A 15,158-nucleotide genomic window follows, 5' to 3' on the forward strand; every position below is an offset into this window, starting at 1 on the left:
CAGTAACAAATGTCAGCACATCCCTCAAGGTGTCAAACTGGTGTTACTGCACTACAGTTTTTATAAAATTATGTACAAAATGTTCCCTGTTATGCAGTATTTTATGTTTGAACTAGCAGGTTTAAAGCTATTACAAATATATAATATTTTTGTATAGAATTCACTATATCTTTTTTTCTAATAAAGAGCTTACAAAAAAGCATCACTGGTATCTGACTGAAACTAGAGGTATGCTTCTGGGAGTGGGATTGCATGAGAAAAAAGAGTTACAGTCCATGAAGTTTATATTGGTATTGGTATTAAGCTTCTATTTTTTTAATATATATGTTTGAAACTATCATAGGAAGGAAGCAATATAAGTAATAACTGCACAAGCACATTTAACCAAACAGCCTGAAAACTTCTCTGAGAGTAAACAACCCCAATTTAAAAAAAGTAGCAAAATGTACATTTAATCAAAATTGAATGATTTATTAATCTCATAATGCATTTTTTATCCTCAATAAAAAATAAAAACAAATGTTTAAACTAAGGAAATGTACCATTAGGGGGGAAAATTTGGGTAATTTAAAAATTTGAAGGCTTTTTTTTTGTTATCTCAAAAAAGGTGGGATGGAGCAATAAAAGGCTGGAAAAGTTAGTGTTACTAAAAATAAATTGCTGGAGGAATATCTGATAAAAAAGAAAGAGTATCTGAGAGAGGCAGAGAAATTGTAGAATGATTTCATAATAATGTTCTTCATATTTTTAATCAAAGCTTCCAAGAATCTGGAGAAATTTCTGTGTGTCAATATCGGATGCTAGTAATATTCAGGTCTTCAGGCAGCACTGCATTAAAAACAGGCATGATTCTCTAATGGAAATCAATTCATAGGTTTAGAAACACTTTCAGAAATAATTGTCTGTGAACACAGTTTATTTTGTAATTCTTAATGCAGGCTAAAGCACTGTTTTGCAAATTAAAAGCATATGTCAACATGATCCAGAAATCCTGCCATCTTCTCTGAGCCAAAGCTTATTTAAAAATGGAATGAGACAAAGTGAAAATATTTACTGCTCCCAGATGAACAAAATTTAAAATTATTTTTTGAAACCATAGATGCCATGTCCTCTGGACTAAAGAGAAGAGGGACCATCAGGCTTGGTATTAGTGATCAGTTCTGTCAGTTGTATCTCTGATGGTCTGGGGGTGCATTAGTGGCTATGGGATGTTCAGCTTGAAATCTACAAAGGCACCATCAGTACTGAAAGGTATAAACATATTTTAGAGCCTTTTTCAGGTAAGGCCATGCACATATCAAAAAGACGATATTAAGTCGCAAACTGCAACTATTAGAACAGCATGGCTTTATAAAGGTCTGGGTGCTATACTGGCCTGCCGGCAATCCAGACAAGTCAAGACACAGTGATAGACATGGCGCTGTCCCAACTTTTTAAAGACAGGATGAGTCCATCAAATTCCAATTCCAAATTCCAAATTTTACATGTTTTCTATATTCAGTTGTGAATAAAAAATATGGATTTATGAAATTAGCAAATCATTAAATCCTGTGATTGCTAGCTACCTATTAGCAGTGAATCATGGGTGAAAATGATGTTTAAAGGTCATGATATGAAAATGTAATGGAATGAATGGTCTGATGTTGAAAGCATAAGTGTGCAGTACAGATTTATAGCAAGAGACATTGACTACTCTGATGCTGCAATTATAAAAAAAAAATCCACATTTAATTATATAAATCTTCTGAGTCAGAGATCTTTTTAGGAGTAAAACTGACTACTCTGCAGTACAGTAGACTACAGGCACAACATTGACATTATTTACTTGTTATTCTCACAGTGAAAGTTACAACAACACAGCTGAGGGATCATTAGATCTTCTGGCAGATTCCTGTGTCTGCTGGTATGCTTCAGTTACACTGCAGACTCTTAGCTGCCTCAGCCTTGACCTTGCAGGTGTGAAGAATCAGGGAGCTTGCCTTTTTATCCTGCTTTACTTTGTTTATTGTTACTGCAGTACTGTGCTGTGTCTGTACTCGGTCTTCTTTGCCTCACTGCCTGAGTCACATTATAATAGTTTGTTACTCCTTACTTCTATTTGTTTAATGAATACGAATTTGATGTGACAGCTGAGAAACTACATTGTTTGACAGACTGCTGCATTTGTTTGAGCTTGATGCAGTAAAAGTGCTAATTATCGACACAATGCAAAATGTTAAAGGGCACTGTCAACAAATCAAGAAAATATTATGAATAGTTTTATATATATATACAGTACAGACCAAAAGTTTGGACACACCTTCTCATTCAAAGAGTTTTCTTTATTTTCATGACTATGAAAATTGTAGATTCACACTGAAGGCATCAAAACTATGAATTAACACATGTGGAATTATATATGGAATTATATACATAACAAAAAAGTGTGAAACAACTGAAAAATGTCATTTTCTAGGTTCTTCAAAGTAGCCACCTTTTGCTTTGATTACTGCTTTGCACACTCTTGGCATTCTCTTGATGAGCTTCAAGAGGTAGTCACCTGAAATGGTCTTTCAACAGTCTTGAAGGAGTTCCCGAGAGATGCTTGGCACTTGTTGTCCCTTTTGCCTTCACTCTGCGGTCCAGCTCACCCCTAAACCATCTCGATTGGGTTCAGGTCCGGTGACTGGCGAGGCCAGGTCATCAGGCACAGCACCCCATCACTCTCCTTCTTGGTCAAATAGCCCTTGATGCCTTCAGTGTGACTCTACAATTTTCATAGTCATGATATATAGTCCGGATATATACACAGTACAGACCAAAAGTTTGGACACACCTTCTCATTTAAAGAGTTTTCTTTATTTTCATGACTATGAAAATTGTAGATGCCAAGCATCTCTCGGGAAACTCCTTCAAGACTGTTGGAAGACCATTTCAGGTGACTACCTCTTGAAGCTCATCAAGAGAATGCCAAGAGTGTGCAAAGCAGTAATCAAAGCAAAAGTTGGCTACTTTGAAGAACCTACAATATGACATTTTTCAGTTGTTTCACTCTTTTTTGTTATGTATATAATTCCACATGTTAATTCATAGTTTTGATGCCTTCAGTGTGAATCTACATCTTTCATAGTCATGAAAATAAAGAAAACTCTTTATGAATGAGAAGGTGTGTCCAAACTTTTGGTCTGTACTATATATATATATATATATATATATATATATATATATATATATATATATATATATATATATATACACATATCCCTGACATCCTGTCTTCTCTCAAGTGCGATTTTTGTAATTAAACAGTCCCTGGACTTGGGAAACATTGTTTGTGTCCCAGTGCATTCTAAAGACATGGTTGATGCAATGTTGAATTTCACCCTGATTAGTTGACGTTGCATTTTCAGTGCCATCTTTAACGCTTGATTTCTTTTACATTCTTTCCACACATTCTTTTTTCTGACAGTCTTTTATCTTGTTCTCACTATGATAGGAATAAACTAAACATCACTTCCAATATTAGGAATATTTAGTCTACATTTACAGTATATTCATACTGTTCATATCTGATCTTCATATCTGGTCTTATCAGTAATGTTAAATGCATTATCCACACATGTCCTGAATAATAAATAATATATACAATTTATCTCTGCAGTGGTAAAATAACAAGCAGTACATAATTTACTGCAAAGATGATTTGATTTGGAGATTAATTGCCAGTTTGTAATCTTTGTGAGCAAGAAGTAGGAATAAAAAGAATATTGCGTGCCTGTAAAAATCTTATCTGGAGCTTGTAGTACAAACATAGTCTTAGAGTACAGAGTCTTAGGACTAGTGCTTAAATAGTTAGCGGAGGAAGTGCATGGAGAAAGGGACAAAGACAAAGAATTATGTAGAACTCTTTGTTGTGTGTAAAAACCCTGAAGATCAGCAGTTTCTGAAATGCTCAAAAATACACCTGGTACTAACAATCATGCCACGACTAAATCGTAGTTCTTTTATTCTGATGTTTGATGCGAATAGTAATTAAAGCTTTTGACCTACATCTGCATGATTTTATGCATTGTGCTGCTACTAACTGATTGAATAATTGGATAACTGCGTGAATAAGCAGGAGTACAGGTGTTCCTGTTAAAGTGGTCAGTGAGTGTAAGATAAATGTGTATTCAAGTTAAGATATATTTTGACAGTTCTCTTTTCACACTGTAAAGAGCATGACTGCTTTATTTGAACTAAATTAAAATCTAGATGTTGACAGCTGGGTGACTGCTAGGGCTTTGTTAGATGTGGGTATATCTTTTTCTCTTATGAGTGCAACTCATCTAGGTTAGGGTGAGTAAACAAGCAGATGGTAAGATGAAGCATCTGTTGGAAGACGTGATGGGCAGGGTGAGGCTTGGGTAGTCATTAAGAAAGCTGACAGATTGTAGTGTGTGTTCATTTGTAAACACACTGAATGTAAATGTGAGTTTTTGCGACCATTCATTTACACTCCTGAAGAAAAAAAAATACCAAGCACAAAAGTGGCAAATATACGAGAAATCACTGGTCAGAAAATGAGCAGGAATTAAACAAATGCACTTCTGAGACCTCCTGTACCATCATTTGCTTGTTTACATTTGCTGCACTGAATTTCAGGAAAAATTCATAGTAAATTAAAGGGAAATTATAAAATTGATTGAAATGTTTGAGGTTAAATGATCAAACACACAAAAACGTCTGTGTACAAAAATACCTTCTTAGATGGTTTTTAAGAAATGTTGTTTTTTTTGCCACACAAAGGCCTGATAACAAGCTCATTTATGGAAGCAGGATTGATTTATTAGAGATAAAACTACAGTATTTGTTTAATTCTTGGCAAGTTCCTGAACAATTATTTGTAGACAATTTAAAGCTTAATATTGATAAATTGCTGTATGATGGCTTCTTGTTTTTAATCGTATGTGAAGACTAAATGTTGTAGATTCTGACAGGCCAAACAATTCAGAAGAGCTTTGGGAGAATTCAGATTAATTTGTTATCTGATCTGTTCTGTTTTTGGAATGAACCCCACTGTATTTTCATTTCGACTCACAGGGTGGTAGTGCTTAGTTAGATAGAAATATATAAGAAAAACCCGTAACATGGATCATAAAATTACTCTCTCATTCGTTATTTAGTTTGATCATTTATATTTCTAAAAATCTCATACAATAAATAACATGACTTTTTTCAGGACCATTAAATCTTTCTCATTCCCATGATAATATTTTACCTGCAGAACTGCAAAGCTTATGCTTAACCCCTGCACAATCATCAGATAAATCATGACAGTACTTGAAAATCAAGTAACCTATATTGCTGATTACATTTAAATTGCACTGTATATACAATGTCTCTGAAGTTTAGGTGATTAGGTGATAAAATGCTGATGTTTTACAATAGTACACCTCATCTAAGACTGGAAGCCATTGTAATACACTGTTTGCTCATATTAGAGTTAATGAAACCTCATAATGGGAATTCCCCTTCTGCCAGAGTGGAAAAGAAATTGCAATCCCATTAAAATACCTTAATAACATTCTGAAAAGATAATAGCACTCGGCTCAAAAATTGTGCTGGGCTGCCCATCCTCTCTGCTCCCCTTGGGGAAAACCCTCTATTTGGCTTTCTCAGCCTCAGCCTTGCTCTACAATTCATAGAGCATCGATCAAATCGGCTCAGTGACAAGACCAGTTTTGCTGAATCTCTTTCAGTGGCAACATCTGGAGTTTTTAATTCCAGATGAGAAATAGATTCTCTCTGGCACCGAGACCATAACCTTTGACTTTCCGCTGTAGTCAGTTTTGAAATATGCCCTGTCAGCTGATTAGCCTCTGACCAGTTATCCTAACTATTCAACTCTCAAGTAATACCTTATGTGCTTTTAAATCAGTGATAGATCAACAGCATGCTGAGAAGGTTGGAGTCTGTTTTGATCTATCTGGCTGAAATAGCTTCTCTCGTGTGAGGGTGCCAATTACAGTGCCACTGGGTTGCTGGAGAGTGTGGATGAGAGGGGAATTGAATTGCAGGTCCAGTGGTGTGAAACTGCAGGCTGTTATTGGAGAAAAAGCTGCTTAGCCAAAAAGAAAAATAAATCACCTTTAACATCCTAAATGTGTTATAATATGCATGGAATCTGTATTATCTTCGAGACACATAATACTGAAAAAAGCAACAAAAAAACTTAAACAAAAATATTTGGGGTCAGCACACTTTTCCTTCTTCTAATTAAAAGCCAAGTATCTCTGTATTTTCTAGATTGCATTAAGTTTAATGCACCTATGACATCAACTGCTATCTAATTAAATTTCTTTCTGCCATTTTGGATTTGGTCAAAAAACAGCTCACAGAGACTCTGTGCTTGGCCCCTTGAAAATGCTCCTTGAAGCTTTAATTAATTCTAATATCTGTTCATTTACTCATAACTCCTGAAGGCTCTTATCTTTTATTAATTAATAATTTATGATTGGTATCTCAGTAATCCCTCAGTTGAGGCTTAATGAGAGCATTATCAATGGAAGCTAAATCAAACTGATTCAGAGTGCATGACTATTATTACGCTTGTTTGTGAATTTTCACTGAAGATGGATTGCAAAATGTATACTTATTGTGTTTACATAGTGATAAGTACCTTTATGTAAGTTATGTAATGGTCTTCAGTCAGTCGAAATCTACTCTTCTTCACAAATCCTATCTGAAATGTAATCCTTAGTTAAACTCTTCCACTTAATTGCACTGACTACATTTATGCGACAGTATTTGCTCTTCCAGATAATTTCAGTTGGTTCTATCTAAAAGCTTTTTTTCTGCAATGCCTGGGTGAAACTATGACTGAGGAATAGAAGAATTAAGAAAGTATTTAAAAGTATTAAAATGCTTAGAGGGGAAATGACATGGCTTTGTTTCCATCAGTGTCTGTCACTTAAAGATTAAGACTGACAGGTTGATCAAGTAGTGAATAGCTGAAGTTCTCCTTTGTCAGCACTGTTACAGGAGGAGAAAAAAATGGAAAATTGGTTTCTCTGACATCAATAAAGCAATGCAAACGAGGTACATTACAATAGGATTTAGCAGAATGCTGTTATTGACTTTGCAGTACCTCTTGCAAATTTCCCCGGAGTCCATAATTATTACAGACCTTACTTGCAATGTAGTACAGAGTGTTCAAATTAGACCATGGCTTTTTGCAGGTCTATTTATCAAGTGCATAAAATACATGCAGTATTACAATCTGATGGATATTATCACATGTATGTTTCTGTTCAGAGCAAAAGTAAACAAATAATTTATAAATGTAACTTACCAGTTACTAACATTGCAGAAGTTCAAGGCTAAAGGATGTAATGATTTGGAAAAGTTATACTATGTAGTCAAAGTTTTGTGGACACCTGTTCATCACATCAATAACTTTACTTCCTCTTTGCTTTTATAGCATTAGTAAGGTCAGGAAATGCTGTCAGGTGAGGAGATATGGGGCAGGATTAGCATTCCAGTTTATCACAAAGGTGTTGAGTGGATTTGTGGTAAAGGCTTTTCAAATTCAAATTGTACTACTTTTCAAATATTCAAATTCTTTCATTGCATTATTATGATGTAACATTTATAGCTCAGTGGCCCCTCATTTCCATTGAAGTTATATTATACTGCTACAATATACAACAAAATCCTTAAGAGTTTGGAAAAGGCAAATGGGTGTGATTAAAATGGTGCAAATATACTCTGCATATAGGTCCATAAAAGTGTTGTGCATTCTATTTGAACAGGTTATAATGATTTGAAAATAGACAGTTTAGGATAAAGTGACTATTGTATCTTACAGAAAACAGAGATATGTAATCTGTAATTTGAATTTTGGAATAAAAAGTAGCAAATATTTCTAGTATCACTTATTTCCTAGTCCACTGTACCCATTCATTTTGCTTGTCAGTGTTTTTGGAGACAGTATTGTACACTTATTAAGTTGTCATTTTCAAATCTTCAAATCTTCTAACAACAAAAATAAAGGTATTTGGTTAAGAAAAGAGAACTCCACCAAAAGCAATTTTAGCTGTGGGTGGACAGATCTGTGTTTTTATTTATTTATTAATTCTTTTTTTTTTACACTAAATGATCATTTACAGACTCAAAGTGGCTTATTTTCATAATGGGGTGTTTTAATGTGCCTTCTCTAACATGAGCTCATTAGTGCAAATCTGTGAGAATTTGCGTCAGCCAACTAGTATAAAGAATGATCTTTGTTTAAAGTGAGGTGAGGGGTTAATGGTAGGTTGTAATAAAACTTTTCTAACAAATATAGTGGTGTGAACTCAAAAGACAGCTTTCCTGCTCATTAGAATTTCTATTAATTTTGAAAATGATTTTTTGATTCAGGTTGAGCTGAGAGCATCATGCAGTTTTTGCTACAGTGAACTGAAGCAAACATAAGATAAAAAAAGCAGTATTTATGCATTTAACCAAGAACTTAGAATTCTCTGTGTTTTAATTAGAGTTTATTGTGATGTTGAATTATGACACATAATACTGATATTCACAAGCCCAAAATGACAAATTATTAAGCTTTATATCAAAAGGTCTTAACAACAAATCATTGGCCAGGAAAAAAGCAAGAATTAAATCAATTCACTCCTGAGACCTCCTATACCACTATTGATTTAATAATGTTTGCTGTGTTGCACTGAACTGTTTGGGAAAATTTACAAATATATTCCTTTTGTACACAAAGTAAAAAAAATGTTAATGATTAAAACGTTTGAGGTAAAATTTACACACAAAATAACATGTCTAGACATACAAAAAAAAAAAATCAGAAATATCTTTTGGAATTTTTTTTCCCATTCCAATCAATTTTTTCTTAAGAGATGAGTCATTATTTGTTTTTCTGCCACAAATGAAGCAACTCATTAAGGGGCTGACATCAAGCACATAAATGAAACCAGAATTGATAGAGCAGAAATAGTTTTTTTAACAGTATTTGTTAAATTATTTTTTATTTGTGACATCATTTTGGGCATTAAAAACTTGCCATTTTGGCAGTGGGTGTAGGTGGTCAGTGCATATTCATATGCATTCTGTGTATGATTTCTGAATATAAAATAATGATGAATATTGATGTAATATATGAATAGTAAGTGAATCAGCTAGTGCATGTTGACAGGGATTGTGACCTATTAATTCAGAAGGAGGTGGGTGGGAGGGCTTGTGGAAGGAAGCTTTCTGAACTCAGATGGACTTGGAATGGCTACTTTGGCATGTTAGCCAGATGGCAGAGGGACAAAGTTAGGTGGGGGAGGGATGGTCAGACACTATATTGATCAAAATCACCTTTATTGGCTGAGCATGCCAGAGCATACAAGAAGTGTGTTGCTGTTTTAAAGTTATTCTACAGTGCACACTTACCCAATTACACATATAAACACTGTACAACAGAGCTAGGAATAAATAAGAGATGGAGTAATGCAAAAACCTAGTGGTTTACAGAGGAAACATGACATAGTCTTAATGACCACTCACATTGAACATTTAATGCACTGGCACATGACAGAAAAGTGATATCACAGTGCAATGATTGTCCAGTTTGTTAGAAAATAAACTATATATATTGATTAGTAAATTCATCTAGATTGCCCATGGTATTGATTTTGCATGTTTTATGATATTTAACAAAAAAGAGAAAATGGCATAGTGTAAATCATGCTGGTTATATTGATGCAGTGTTTGTGATAGATGTCCTAACTGACTAGAGGCAGAGAGACTCCTATAATATGCTATGCTGTCTCTATTATCTGCTGCAGAGACCTGCAGTTTGATACTCTGCAGTTTCCCATACCAGACAGCGATGCAGCTGGTCAGGGCGCTCTCAATGATGCCTCTGTAAAATACCGTGAGGATGGGGAGGGGGAGTCTAGCTCTCCTCTGTCAGTGCAGGAAGTGTAGACACTGCTGGGCTTTTTTGGCTGTTGCAGGACTAGGTGAAGTCATCAGATATGTGCACTCCTAGAAACTTGCAGTCTGTCACCATTTCCACAGGGGAGCCATGGATTAGCAGTTGGGAGCTCCCGGGTATACTCCTTCATGAATCTATACTTGGCAAGGTAAATCAAAACCAATACATTAGACATAGACACATGTGCTTACATGTAACATGAATAATAAGGATGCCTGCAGAACTCTAAGGCACTTGAGCCATTTGAACTGCAGTTTAAGTTTTGTGACTCGTTACTATTCATATTCCTGGTGCTCTGTCGCACTTATCTTTAGAGTTAATGAAGCACAGCCGCAATGTGCTTGTGTAACTGAGAGAATAAGTGTGGAGCAGATGCAATACTGTCTGCAATCCCCCCAAAAAAAGATTCTCCTACCCACACGCACATGCACACACACACACACACACACACACACACACACACACACACACACACACACACATAAGGGCTAGCACGCACATTAAAGAACAAAGAATTCGGCATATATTAGTTTATGAAGTATAAATTGAATATGTATAGTACTGATACCAGAAAAATCTATTTAAGTACAGTAACAAAGTATTTGTACGTACTCTGTAAATTCTCACTGTCAATGACAAATATGTGATGGCACCTGTATTCATAGCAACTAGTTTCTAACTAGTTAATCATTTGATTGTTTAATATATAATAATAAATATAATATAATATATAATAATATATTATGTGCCAAGCGGTCATTCATGCAATGGTCTGCAAAATCACGATCCTACTAAACAGCTACTTCTATTAGGGAACAATATTTGGCAATCAAACATTTATTTATAAATCATAGCACACCTATTTAAAAGGTGTCAGCCTGCACGTTTCTTACATTGACCACCTTCTTCCCTATGGGTACATTTTCTGTTAATCTCAACAAGTCTGAGCAAAGTACTAAGTAGGCACCAATCAGAGGCAGCATTTTAATGATGTCATCATGTAGACTTCTTACAAAATATTTTACAGTATTTTAAATCTACAAAAATACAAAACACTAAACTATTTTGATTAAAAATATTAAGCCATTTTTATCAACCCTATCAAATGCTAATTTCAAAAAATCCTATTTTATATTTTAAATACGTATTTGAAATACATGTATCATAAATACTGCCCATCTCTGACTACAGCAACAAATGTTCTCGTGCCTGGTCATTATCAAAAAAGACCATACCATGATTGGGAAAATTTAATGCAACAAACTACTTTTATTGTAAAGGTGAATGAACCTTCTAATGCTCCAGGGAAAACATTATTAAACAGCACTTGAACAGCTCTAAGCTACAGAGACAAAGTAAAGACCACAAACAGTCTGGTCAATAAACTTGGTTTGAAATATGCAGGTTGAAAGTACATTGAATAATCCAAGGATACTAGATTTCACAAGGTGCTCTCAATAAGGATGGTAAACAAGAAGCCAGTCAAAAAGATTTGCAGGACAACCTGAAAGCAACAATAACAATGGTTCACACAAAACAATAAGCAAATAACTTTATTGCAATTATTTTCTTTACTCCACAGCAGGCAAATTGCTTATGTTTAAAAATAAGTAAATAGCATTTAAACAAATTCTTTAAAACAATATATTCAGATATACTCAGCTGGTAACTGGACCTCACATCATATTAATATAAGGGCTTTCAATCGATTATCGCCTGATTGTAATGAGTTAACGCTTGAGTAATCGCAACTTAATCACACAGTTTTATCTGTTCTAAATGTACCACAAAATTCATACTTTTAACGTTTTTCAATACTCTAATCAACATGGCCATGGACAAATATGAATGCTTTATGCAAATGTATGTTTATTATATCCTGTCGATTTCTTCTCAACAACATCTGAAGAACTCGACCATTTCTGTCCACACAGGTTGCCCAGGTTCTTGTTCAGGCTCTTGTCATTTCAAGACTACTGCAACTCTCTGCTGGCAGGTCTTCCCCTGAACGCTATTCGTCCACTGCAAATGATCCAAAACGCAGCTGCACGACTTGTGTTCAATCAGCCCAAGTTCTCCCACCCACCCCACTGCTGCGCTCCCTTCACTGGCTTCCAGTAGCTGCACGTATCAGATTCAAAACACTGATGATTTCCTACAAGGCCAAAATTGAACCAGCACCATCTTACCTCAGAGACCTAATCACATCTCGCACTGCACCACGCTGTCTGAGATCCTCCAGCACTGCTCGACTGTTACCACCTTCTCTGTTCTGGCACCGAGGTGGTGGAATGAACTTTCCCTAGATGTCCATACAGTGGAGTCCCTGACTATCTTTAAGTGACGATTGAAGACCTACCTCTTCCTGAAATACTTAAATTAGCACTTTCCAAGTTTGCCTTGTAGAATTCAAGAGTTATATTTATATTAAGTTTGTAATCTTGTGTACCAGTGTAGATTTATTCATTGCTAGAGACTCAAAGCACTTTTGTACGTCGCTCTGGATAAGGGCGTCTGCTAAATGACGCAAATGTAAATGTAAATGTAAATTATACGTGAATCTCTACTCAAAATAGAGCATGAAGAGAAAATATTCTTGTAAAGGTTTTAAAGTAATTATAGTGTTTTAAATTAGTAAATCATCCGAACACCAAACAGAACCTTTGCTATGTTTCCATACAGACGGTTAATAAGGTGATACCGCAGAAAGTGTACCTCTTCATACGGATTACATCAGAGAATATTTTTATATGAATTTTTTTTTAGGCTTTTTATGCATATATTTATTATGTCCATGAGGCAAATATTTAATGAGATTCAGGTTGTTTTATTTTTTGCATCTGCGAAGACAAATGGCAGAGAGCTTATCCTGTCCGTTTTTTTTTTACTTGAAAAAAGCAGTGTTTTGTTGTTACTATGAGTGTATATACACACACACACACACACACACACACACACACACACACACACACACACACACACATATATATATATATATATATATATATATATATATATATATATATATATATATATATATATATATATATATATATATAATAGACCCTTTACAGGTTTGAACGATATGTTGCTCTTAGCTGTACGATCAAAAAAGTAATTTCAGTTTGTTTTGGCATTATGAGGTTATACGTTATGTCGACCCCGAGGTTTAATTGTGTGCATCATGGCGGATTTTGGTGCTTGATTTGAAACATCAGTAAAACAAAGGTTTATGGATTACAAATTATTTGTCTTTGGAGTTTTTATAAATATTTATATATATAAGTGAGTAAAGAAAATCGTCACGAATAAACGTGTGTTGCGTTAAAGGTTTTAATGTAACCCCTTTTTTATATATATATATTTATTTATAATTTAAAAATTACTGATAAACTGAATAACTGAAAACAGTGTGCAATTAGAAGAATTTTTTTAATTTAACCAAATAGATTAAATCTAAAGTAATGAGCCTGGATTGAAAATGTAAGAAGTAGAAAGTACAGATATTTCTGAGTAAAAGTAAAAAGTTTCTGAAAAATTAATAGTGAAGTGAGGTACTAATACCACAAAATCTACTTAACTACAGTAATGTAAGTATTTGTACTTCGTTACTTCCCACCTCTGGAATGAACCTAAGTCCCCGTACTTAAAGTACATTGGTAAAAACATTATTGTGTGGGGCTGCTTCCCTGCAAACAGTACTGCAAAATCACATGTCACAAAAGGAAACATGTATAGATTGATGTACCAGGACATGTAAGAGGAGAATTACATTTTAGTTTTGCAAAGGGGACTGAATCTGGGCAGAAGATGGATGTTGCAATAAGACAAAGACCTCAAACCTAAATGGATAATAACTTAAGAAGGTTATGCATGGTTTAGCCATTCTACTGTAGGAATCCTATTAAACATTTATGGAGGATTTTAAAACCGTGAGTCAATCAGAGGGACCCTTGTAATCTTGGAGAATTGAAGACAACTTGCTGAGAGAAATGAACCAAAATTTAACCACAATGCTGCAAAAATTATTGACTTCTTATTGTGTTTAAGCTGTAATTACCCCCCAATTTTTTTTTTGTAACAAGGTACTAATGTTGGTGATGTGTTTTCAAATGATCTAATAAATATACATTTTATCTTTAGACATATGTATTAGATCATTTTGATCATATTTATAAATATGAAGTCAAAGTACTTTTTCTAGGCAATATAAATATACTTTTTTCCAGGGCTGGTTCTAGGCAATTATAAGAGGGTGGGCTGGTACAAATAATAGGTGGGAAATAAGTGGTAGTGGCATCAACACCTAATCCAGTTCTTCCAATAACTAATACTTACAAAATGAATAGAAAATCTGATACAAAATAGAGCTTTATAATCAAAACAACTTTAAAAATGTAAAACTTTATTATAAACTTAACTACAAATATAAACTATATTATAACTTATAACTATATTATAACTCCATGAAACTTTTTTTTTTTTTTATAAAATTGATTTTTTTTTATATATTTCCCTCACTTTATTACTTTATAACCAACAGCAACCTGAAACTGTATTTGTATTGTTTATCAGTTATATATTTTTCTGTCTAGCTATTGTTTTGTCCATCTAGATACATCATCAGTCTCCCGTTTCCCTTGACAAAAATTCTAAAGTATTTGTTATGGATTTCTCATAGCCCAAGATCTCTAAACTCCACTTTCTTGTATGTTACATGGTCCAATGATAGGTTGTTAGAATTCTTGATAGTGTGGAGTAGGAACTCTCCATTGATGCTGAAGACGCACCAATTCCCAGGTCTCCAGCAATAGTTGTGTGCGGTACCAGGAAGGATTAAATGATCGATTTACATTACTGAAAGCATGCTTTGGGTAATTAGCTAATATTAGCTGGGATGGCCCGTCGATTTTTACATTGTTAACTGCCTGAACTGGAGCTGAAACAGCCAGGAGATGGGTCTGCTTTGGGGTTTGTTGAGGACTGAGGAGGAGCAGTGCTTGTGGAGAATAATGTAAAATGAACCGTAGCCTCTGATGTCAAGTCAAGTCAAGTCAAGTCAAGTTTATTTCTATAGCGCTTTTCACAACAGATATTATCTCAAAGCAGCTTTACAGAAATCAACAGTTATGGTAAGTGGTGTGCATTTATCCCTGATGAGCAAGCCATGGCGACTGTGGCAAAGAAAAACTCCCTTAGATGTTGC

The 15,158-nt window shown here is 34.6% G+C and overlaps 1 protein-coding gene across 2 annotated transcripts in view; it reads left to right on the forward strand.

Annotated features, from left to right (window-relative positions):
- Positions 1-15,158, forward strand: part of cpne5a (copine Va) — an 86,841-nt gene that overhangs the window by 2,747 nt on the left and 68,936 nt on the right. The window lies entirely within an intron of this gene.

This window comes from Silurus meridionalis, chromosome 17 (assembly GCF_014805685.1).
Source record: "Silurus meridionalis isolate SWU-2019-XX chromosome 17, ASM1480568v1, whole genome shotgun sequence".
Taxonomy (NCBI): Eukaryota; Metazoa; Chordata; class Actinopteri; order Siluriformes; family Siluridae; genus Silurus; species Silurus meridionalis.